Source organism: Triticum urartu, chromosome 5A, assembly GCF_056163025.1.
Source record: "Triticum urartu cultivar PI428250 chromosome 5A, HENAU_Tu73, whole genome shotgun sequence".
Classification (NCBI taxonomy): Eukaryota; Viridiplantae; Streptophyta; class Magnoliopsida; order Poales; family Poaceae; genus Triticum; species Triticum urartu.
Window position 1 is genome coordinate 256,705,400 of NC_141877.1, and position 10,744 is coordinate 256,716,143.

At 48.1% G+C, this 10,744-nt stretch overlaps 1 long non-coding RNA gene across 1 annotated transcript; it reads left to right on the forward strand.

Annotated features, from left to right (window-relative positions):
• Nucleotides 1-512: 512 nt before the first annotated feature.
• Nucleotides 513-4,028, forward strand: LOC147970971 (uncharacterized). The gene is made up of 3 exons (XR_015603275.1): nucleotides 513-951; nucleotides 2,315-2,384; nucleotides 3,706-4,028. It is a non-coding gene; the product is annotated as an uncharacterized LOC147970971 (long non-coding RNA).
• Nucleotides 4,029-10,744: the final 6,716 nt, after the last annotated feature.

Below are 10,744 nucleotides of genomic sequence, written 5' to 3' on the forward strand. Positions count from 1 at the left end.
TGCAAGGGGAGATACATGAGCTAACCTGTGAGGCCCGGATAATTAAGCTACAGTAATACCATGCTAATGGTGACATGTCTTCACTTTTACTGTTGCTAGTCCCAGGTTGGTTCTTACCGATTCAAATTTTAACTTTAAGATAAAGTCAAACAATATGGGTTTTCAAATGTCAAAACTAAAATGTGAAAAATGTGAAAAATAATTCATAGATAATTACGGTGGCGAACCAATATTTTTACAAAGTGAATAAATGCCCTTAAATGAATAAAACAGGGGCTAAAATCATTACTAAATGCTTTTAAACAATAAAAAATTCGAAACTTTTTTTATTATTGTACCAAACTAATTGTTGCTCTGGCCTAAATTGCAATAGTAATTAAGGTGCAAGTTTTATATTTTATAAAACTATTTTACTATTGAAAATTAAAATGAAAATAGAAATAAATAAAAAGAAAGGAAACAGAAACTTATCTACTATGCACCTGGGCCTTGATGTGAACAGGCAAGGCCCAGCCCACCTGGAGCTCGTCCCCAACCTCTCTGTTCATCAGAGGCTGGGTGGACGCCGCGTCGTCGTCCGCGGCCATGGATGGCCATGTGCCGAACATCCAGCCCCACCCCGGCTCTATAAGGCCCTCCTCGACCCCGTACTCAAACCCTAGACCCCTCATCTCATCCTCTCGCGCCGCCATCATCGTTTTTGTTCGCGCCCGAGCGGCTACCCGCCATGGACATCGTCGTAGCCGCGGCCAGCGCGCTCGCTGTCGCCTGAGAAGATGTGCGGGAGGACGGACGTACTCCTCTACTTCTTCTACACAACCGGATCGACGCCATAGAACTCCAACGCCGCCACCCGCTTCATCTTCTTCCTCGGACGCCGCCGGACCTCCTCGTCAAATTCGCCGCTGTCTGCCGCTCCTCACCTTCCACCGGCCTTTCTTGTGCCCCGCGGTGAGCTCCTCGACGATTCCCCCTAATTTCCCCGTCGATTCCATGATGTATCACCGCTCCCTGCAAGCGCCGAATCTCGTCGTCGACATGGACGACGTGCCTCTCGTTGCCGAGCTCTCTGAGCCTCACCGTGTCTTCCGTCGTGCCTGTAGTGACCTATAGTTGCTTCCTAGATGCTCCTTTTCCTCACCCTCGAGCTGCAGCCGACCCACTGTAAACAGCATGCTCCAACCGCCGCGGCGACGCCGCGTGCTCGTTATCGTCGAGCTCCGGCGCCTCCCGTGACCTCCCGCGCTCTGACCGCACGTAGCCTTATTCGGTCGCACCTTGTCACCACTCGCCGCGTCCGCACACACTGCCTCGCCCAGGTCATGCCGTTGTGCCGCCTGCGCGTGCGCGCACTTGCTGCTACCTGCTACTGATGTTGCCTCTTTCTACTACCTGCCGCTGTTGTATTGTTGTTCTGCTGCCGCTGCTGCCTTGCTCTTTGCTGCTGCTACTCTTGCCGCAGTTGATGCTCTTTCCTATTGCTGTTGCTTGCCGCTCTCGTTGTAGCTGCTATTGCTGACCGTGGCCTTGACCATGGCCAAGAGCACCATGGGTATTCTGTGCGTGTGTGTGTGTGATCGGCTGGGCAATTGCCATGGAGACCGACCCTGATTAGATTAGAGACTAAGCCCCCTCTAGTACTAACCCACCCCACTTTGAGTCTATTACATGGGGCCCCCACTAGGTAAATTATTTAACTAAAATAATTTTAACACATGTCCCACTGACATATGGGTCCCACTTGCTAAATAAAACCAATTAGTTAAAAAGTTTAGCACCAGTCCATGACATGCGGGCCCTTTGACCGTGTTGACCAGTCAAAGTTGAATGAGTCAACTGCTGACTGTGCATTGTTGACTTTTACCTTGGCCCATTGTCAGCCACACATTACACCCCTGGGTATACTTCTCTGTGTACACATAGCATTTACTATTTATTTAAATTTCGAATTAAATAAAATAATAATTTTAGAAAATGTTTAAAACTTTGAAATTTAATATAAAATAAATCGTAACTCAGATGAAAATACTTGTAGATGAAAGTTGCTCAGGACGACGAGACGAATCTAGATACGCAGCCCGTTCATCCGCCACGCATCCCTAGCATAGCGAACACGCAACTTTCCCCCTCCGATTCATCTGTCCGAAAAAGCGAAACATCACGGATAGTTTCCCGGATGTTTCCCCCCTTCACCGGTATCACCTCATACTGCGTTAGGTCACCCCTAACACCGCGCATTGCCATGTTATGCTTTGTGTTGCTTTGTTTGCTCTGTTATTTATTGTGTTCCCCCTCCGTTACTTCTTTCCGTTAGACCCCGAGACCACTGCCGGTACCCCCGATCGACTACGGTGTTGACGACCCCTCATTGCCAGAGCAACCAGGCAAGCCCTCCCCCTTGATCACCAGATATCGCCTACTCTTCTCTCTACTTCTTGCATTAGAGTAGTGTAGCATGTTACTGCTTTCCATTAATCCTATCCTGATGCATAGCATGTCCTTGCTACTACTGTTGTTACCTTTACCTGCAATCCTAATGCTTAGTATAGGATGCTAGTTTATCATCAGTGTCCCTACATTCTTGTCCGTCTGCCATGCTATACTATCGGGCCGTGATCACTCGGGAGGTGATCACGGGTATATACTATATACTTTATACATGATACATGTGATGACTAAAGTCGGGTTGGCTCGAGGAGTACCCGCGGTTGATGCACGAATTGGGGGCTGGAAGGACATACTTTCCCGACGGCCCTCTGTGTGGATCTTTGTGGCGAAGCGACAGGGCAGGTTGAGACCACCTAGGATAGAGGTGGGCCTGGCCCTGGTCGGCGTTCGCGGTTATTTCAAGATAACACGTTTAATGAGATCTTGGTATTTGATCTGAGTCTGGCCACTGGCCTATACGCACTAACCATCTACGCAGGGACAGTTATGGGCATTCGACGTCGTGGTATCAGCCGAAGCCTTCGTGACGTCAGTGACTGAGCGGCGCGCGCCGGGTTGGACCGTGTAACGCAACTTCCTTTGTAATGGAGGTTGCTAGGTCTGCTCTCCGGTCGCCCTCGCAACGTGCAGGTGTGCAATGGGCGATGGGCCCAGACCCCTGCGCCATAGGATTTAGACCGGCGTGCTGACCTCTCTGTTGTGCCTAGGTAGGGCTGCGACGTGTTGATCTTCCGAGGCCGGGCATGACCCAGGAAAGTGTGTCCGGCCAAATGGGATCGAGCGTGTTGGGTTATGTGGTGCACCCCTGCAGGGAAGTTGATCTACTCGAATAGCCGTGATCTTTGGTAACAGGACGACTTGGAGTTGTACCTTGACCTTTTAACAACTAGAACCGGATACTTAATAAAACACACCCTTCCAAGTGCCAGATACAACCGGTGATCGCTCTCTCACAAGGCGACGAAGGGAGGATCATCGGTTAGGATTATGATATGCGATGCTACTTGGTGAACTTACCATCTACTCTCTTCTCCTGCTGCAAGATGGAGGTTACCAAAAGCGTAGTCTTCGATAGGACTAGCTATCCCCTCTTATTCCAGCATTCTGCAGTTCAGTCCACATATGATACCCTTATTCCATTTGATACCAATGCATACATACGTAGTGTAGCTCCTTGCTTGCGAGTACTTTGGATGAGTACTCACGGTTGCTTTGCCCCCTCTTTTCCCCCTCTCTATACCCGATTGCTGCGACCAGACGTTGGAGCCCATGAGCCAGACGCCACAATCGATGACGACTACTACTACTCGGGAGGTGCCTACTACTACGTGCAGCCCGCTGACGACGACCAGGAGTAGTTTAGAAGGATCCCAGGCAGGAGGCCTGCGCCTCTTTCGATCTGTATCCCAGTTTGTGCTAGCCTTCTTAAGGCAAACTTGTTTAACTTATGTTTGTACTCAGATATTGTTGCTTCCGCTGACTTGTCTATGATCGAGCTCTTGTATTCGAGCCCTCGAGGCCCCTGGCTTGTAATATGATGCTTGTATGACTTATCTTATTTGTAGAGTTGTGTTGTGATATTTTCCCATGAGTCCCTGATCTTGATCGTACATGTTTGCGTGTATGATTAGTGTACGGTCAAATCGGGGGCGTCACATAACCTCTATGATATGAGAACTAATCTTAGCTACCCCTAAAACGGAGGAGAAGTGATGTAGGGTAGAACCCTAATCGGCCGATCTTTCACGAAAGGAGCGGATCCCACGATGAACACAAAGAACACGAGGAGGGAAACGAGGGTAAACACGGGGAAAACAAAAGAGGGACACTCAAACCAACAAGAATGATTACACAAGTGCTAGATCCTCGAAACACGATAGGAGATACAAGATCCAAAGTCAACAACGGACGGTACACGGTAGCCGGTTCTTCTCCAAAGGAGGACTTGAGTTCTTCCCTAGAAAGGGGTCTTGAATCCTCTTGGGGGATCTTCTCCGGTGGAGGCTCGAATCTCTGAGGAGAAGGTAACCAAGTGGATGAGCAAAGCTCTCACACAAAATATGAGCTAATCCTTTGCTAACCCTAGCTAGAAGGAATATGAGGTCTATATATAGTCTTAGTGCAAAAGAGGGGGGCAAAGGGGTACATGGGCTGCGGCCCATCACAAAACAGCACACAGGCGTCGAACGTCCGGGAGTCACTGGTCGTCCGGAGGCTCGCGAGGGTCCAGACGTCCGGTGCCTGTCGGACGTCCATAGATTCGGCTCGGGTGGTCTTCGGTCGAACGTCCGGTTGGGGTCAGACGTCCGGGCGTCGATCGTCTGTTGGATTCCGAAAATCCATAGATTTGGCTCGGTGTGGTGGCTTCAGTCATCCGGAGAGGGCCGGATGTCCGGAGCCTGGAGATCGTTGGACGTCCGATGGCGAGCGGACGTCCGGAGCCTGTAGCTTCTTCTTCATCACTTCTTCTTCTCCATCTTCACGGCCATCTTCCTCTTCTTCTTCTCCTTGCTCCTTAGCTTATCCATGATACCTGAATATGCACAAAGTGTTCGTATGAGGTAGTAGCCATGTCTCATGTGCATCAAAGTGGAAATGTGAGAGGAGAGATGTCACCTCGGTTTCAAGAGCTCTTGCACGTGCTCGTGTCATGGGTTCGCTAGGCACTTAGTGAGGAAATGGTAGGTCCATGGGGATGACCTTGGGATGCTCTGCATCATCTCCCCTCCCTTGGGGAAGATCCGTCCTCGGATCAAATTCTTCATCACCATGGTAGGGAGAGAGATCTTTGACGTTGAAGATGTCGCTCACGGAGTACTTGTCGCATGGACCGTCGATCTTGTAGGCATTATCATTGTAGCGTGCAAGCACCTTGAAGGGTCCATCCGCTCGTGGTCGAAGCTTGGACTTGCGTTCTTGTGGAAAGCGGCCCTTGCAAAGGTGTAGCCACATGAGATCACCAATGTTGAAGACCATGGGGTGCTTGTTGATGTTGAGCTTGGTCGCAAGTCATTGTACTTGGAGCGCGATAGTATGTCTTGTATCTTCATGCACCTTCTTGTGATGAGTCACACGTGCACTTGCGTCCAAATTGATGCGCTCTTGGAGTGGTAGAGGGAGAATGTCCCATGGGGACAAAGGGTTGAATCCGTAGACGACCTCAAAGGGGGATTTGCCGGTTGTTCAGTGTCTTGCTCGGTTGTAGGCGAACTCGGCGATAGGTAGGCACTCCTCCCACTCCTTGATGTTCTTCTTGATGAGTACTCGAAGTAGAGCGGAGAGTGTGCGGTTGGTAACTTCCGTTTGGCCGTTGGTTTGTGGATGATACACCGTGGAGAAGAGTAGCTTGATTCCGAGCTTGGTGCATAGGGTCTTCCAAAAGTAGCTAAGGAACTTGACATCGCGGTCCGAGACGATCATCTTTGGCACTCCGTGTAGACGCAATATTTCCCTACAAAAGAGAGTAGCAACATGTGAAGCATCGTCTATCTTGTTTCAAGGAATGAAATGTGCCATTTTTGAGAAACGGTCCACAACGACAAATACCGAATCCTTCCCATTTCTAGTCCTAGGCAAACCAAGTACAAAGTCCATGCTAATGTATTCCCATGGTTGATATGGAATTGGTAGAGGCATATAAAGGCCATGGGATTGAGATTTGGACTTAGCTTTGCGACATGTAGAGCATCGTTTGGTGAAGCGGTTGATGTCACGAAACATCTTGGTCCAATAGTAGTTCTTTGATAGCGTAGCGAACGTCTTGTCACATCCAAAATGTCCCATTAAGCCTCCTCCACGAGATTCCTGCATTGATCTTGGAATCATCAACATGAACACCCTTATAAGAGACAACAAAACACAAGTAAATGAGCTTGTCAACGCCAAAAAGGCATTTCTCCATATTAGCATAGAGATGCTATTTTCAAAGAGTTTGTAAAATGGTTCGGACATGGGTGACATGCTCTTTGAGAGACTTGCTAAAAACAAGGATATCATCAAAGTAGACCACAACAAACACACCAATATAAGGACAAAAGACATGATTCATAAGACGCATAAAAGTACCCGGTGCTTCCGATAGACCCATAGGCATGACTAACCACTCATACAACCCAAACATGGTTTTGAAAGCGGTTTTCCATTCATCACCCTCTTGTATGTGGATTTGATAGTAACCACTTTTAAGATCGATTTTTGAAAAGATAGTGGCAGCACTACGTTCATCAAGAATATCATCAAGGCGTGGGATGGGATACCTATAACGAACGGTGATAGCATTGATAGGTCTACAATCGGAGCACATGCGAAAGCTACTGTCTCGTTTTGGCACAAGAATGACCGGAACGGCACAAGGGCTCAAACTTTCACTCACATTTCCATGGTCTATGAGATGCTTTACTTGCCTTTGTATTTCTTTGGTTTCTTCGGGGTTGACGCGGTAGGGAGCTTTGTTCGGAAGCGGTGCTCCGGGGATGAGGTCGATGCGGTGCTCAATGCCTTGTAGTGGAGGTAGTCCCGGAGGTAGCTCGTCGGCGAAAACATCATGAAATTCCTGCAAAAGAGAAGACAACACTAGAGGAAGACTCTGAGAGGTGTTAGCTTGTGGTGCATTGTCCTTGCACAAAAGGACATAGTGTAGGACACTAGATGGGTTCTCACACACTCCTCTTATCTCAATTTTGGTGGCAAATAGGATTAAGTTCTTTTTGTCGCTCATCGTGGAGGCGCTCGATTTGGGCTTGTGGCGTTCACTCTCTTTTTGGTGGCCCGCTCTCTCACTGTTCTCTCCACTATGTGTGGCTTGCTTGTCGGCGATCACTTTGCTTGGAGACATGGGACGAAGTACGTACTTCTTGCCCTTCATCTTGAAGATGTAGTGGTTCATTCGACCGTTGTGGATGATTCCTGATGTAGGGTATAACCCTAAGCGACCGATCTTTCACGAAAGGAGCGGATCCCACGATGAACACGAAGAACACGAGGGTAAACGCGGGGAAAACACGCGAGAGAGACACTCAAACCAACAACAATGATTACACAAGTGCTAGATCCTCGAAACACAATAGGAGATACAAGATCCAAAGTCAACAACGGACGATACACGGTAACTGGTCTTCTCCATGAGGAGGTCTTGAGTTCTTCCCTAAAAGAGGTCTTGAATCCGCTTGGGGGATCTTCTCCGTAGGAGGCTCGAATATCCGAGGAGAAGGTAACCAAGTGGATGAGCAAAGCTCTCACACGAAATATGAGCTAATCCTTTGCTAACCCTAAATAGAAGGAATAGGAGGTCTATATATAGTCTTAGTGCAAAAGAGGGGGGCGAAGGGGTACACGGGTTGTGGCCCAACACGAAACAGCACACAGGCGTCGGACGTCCGGGAGTCACCGGTCGTCCGGAGGCTCGCGAGGGTCCGGACGTCCGGTGCCTGTCGGACGTCCGTAGATTCGGCTCGGGTGGTCTTCTGTCGGACGTCCGGTTGGGGTCAGACGTCCAGGCGTCGGTCGTCCACTGGATTCCGGAAATCCGTAGATTTGGCTCGAGTGCGGTGGCGGCGGTCGTATGGTCTGGGTCGAACGTCCGGAGCCTGGAGATCGTCGGACGTCCGGTCCTGGCCGGTCATCCGGAGCCTGTAGCTTCCTCTTCATCACTACTTCTTCTCCGTCTTCACGTCCATCTTCCTCTTCCTCTTCTCCTTGCTCCTTATCTTCTCCACGATACCTGAGCATGCACAGAGTGTCCATATGAGGTAGTAGCCATGTCTCATGTGCATCAAAGTGGAAATGTGAGAGGAGAAATGTCACCTTGGTTTCAAGAGCTCTTGCACATGCTCGTGTCATGGGTCCAACAGGTGTCGTAGGAGACGTAGTTGGGTCCATGGGGATGGCCTTAGAATGCTTCGCATCATCTCCCCTCCCTTGGGGAATATCTGTCCTCGGATCAAATTCTTCATCACCATGGTAGGAAGAGAGATCTTTGACGTTGAAGATGTCGCTCATGGAGTACTTGTCGCGTGGAATGTCGATCTTGTAGGCGTTGTCGTTCTAGCGTGCAAGAACCTTGAAGGGTCCATCCGCTCGTGGTCGAAGCTTGGACTTGTGGAAAGCGGTCCTTGCAAAGATGTAGCCACACAAGATCTCCAATGTTGAAGACCATGGCGTGCTTGTTGATGTTGAGCTTGGTCGCAAGTCGTTGTACTTGGCGCTCGATAGTATGTCTTGTATCTTCATGCACCTTCTTGAGATGAGTAACATGTGCACTTGCGTCCAAATTGCTGCGCTCTTGGAGTGGTAGAGGGAGAATGTCCAATGGGGACAAAGGGTTGAATCCGTAGACGACCTCGAAGGGGGACTTTCCAGTTGTTGAGTGTCTTGCTCGGTTGTAGGTGAACTCGGCGATAGGTAGGCACTCCTGCCACTCCTTGATGTTCTTCTTAATGAGTACGCAAAGTAGAGCAGAGAGTGTGCGGTTGGTAACTTTCGTTTGGTCGTCGGTTTGTGGATGATACGCCGTGGAGAAGAGTAGCTTGATGCCGAGCTTGGCGCATAGGGTATTCCAAAAGTAACTAAGGAACTTGACGTCGCGGTCCAAGACAATCGTCTTTGGGACTCCATGTAGATGCAATATTTCCCTACAAAAGAGAATAGCAACATGTGAAGCATCATCTATCTTGTTGCAAGGAATGCAATGTGCCATTTTTGGGAAACGGTCCACAGCGACAAATACCGAATCCTTCCCATTTCTAGTCCTAGGCAAACCAAGTACAAAGTCCATGCTAATGTCTTCCCATGGTTGATATGGAATTGGTAGAGGCATATAAAGGCCATGGGATTGAGCTTTAGACTTAGCTTTGCGACATGTCGAGCATCGGTTGGTGAATCGGTTGACGTCACGAAACATCTTGGGCCAATAGTAGTTCTTTGAGAGCGTAGCGAACATCTTGTCACGTCCAAAATGTCCCATTAAGCCTCCTCCATGAGATTCCTGCAAAAGCAACAAACGAAGAGAAGACTCAGGGATGCAAAGTTTGTTAGCTCTCATAAGATATCCATCTTTGATGTAATAGCGTTCCCAAGAGGTGTGCGTCAAACACTTAGCATAAGGAGTAGCAAAAGTAGGGTCATGCTCAAACAAGTATTTTATATGCTCAAAACCAATGACATCCAATTCAAGTTGAGTAACAAGCATGCATATGCGGGAAAGGGAATCCGCCACTTTGTTTTACTTACCCTTAATGTACTTGATGACATAAGGAAAAGACTCAATAAATTCACTCCATTTAGCATGACGCTTGTTCAACTTGGTTTGGCCCTTACGGTACTTGAGCGTTTCATGATCGGTATGAATGATAAATTCATGAGGGTGAAGATAGTGTTCCCATTCATGCAAAACACGGACTAAAGCATAGAGCTCTTTGTCATAGATGGGGTAATTAAGTTGCGCGCCAGAGAGTTTCTCACTAAAGTAAGCTACGGGGTGCTTCTCTTGCGTTAACACACCTCCTATGCCATTACCGCTAGCATCGCAATGAATGAGAAAGGGTTTGTCAATGTTGGGTAATGCAAGCACGGGAGCATGAGTAAGCAAATTCTTAAGCTCAGTATCTTGGGATGGTCCCCAAACAAAAGGTGCATTCTTCTTGCTCAAGGCATGCAAAGCCGAAGCAATGGTGCTAAAATCTTTCACAAAGCAACGATAGAAACCGCAAGGCGAAGTAAGCTATGCACTTATTGCAAATTGGTTGGTTGTGGCCAAGTCTTAATAGCATTGATCTTGGACTCATCAACATGAACACCCTTAGAAGATACAACAAAACCCAAGAAAACGAGCTTGTCAACGCCAAAAAGGCATTTCTCTATATTAGCATAGAGACGCTCTTTTCGAAGAGTTTATAAAAGGTTCGGACATGGGTGACATGATCTTTGAGAGACTTGCTGAAAACAAGGATATCATCAAAGTAGACCACAACAAACACACCAATGTAAGGGCGGAAGACATGATTCATAAGGCGCATAAAAGTACCCGATGCTTCCGATAGACCCATAGGCATGACTAACCACTCATACAAGCCAAACTTGGTTTTGAAAGCGGTTTTCCATTCATCACCGTCTTGTATGCGGATTTGATAGTAACCACTTTTAAGATCAATTTTTGAAAAGATAGTGGCACCACTAAGTTCATCAAGCATATCATCAAAGCGTGGAATGGGATACCTGTAATGAATGGTGATAGCATTGATAGGTCTACAATTGGAGCACATGCGAAAGGTACCGTCTCGTTTTGGCACAAGAATGACCG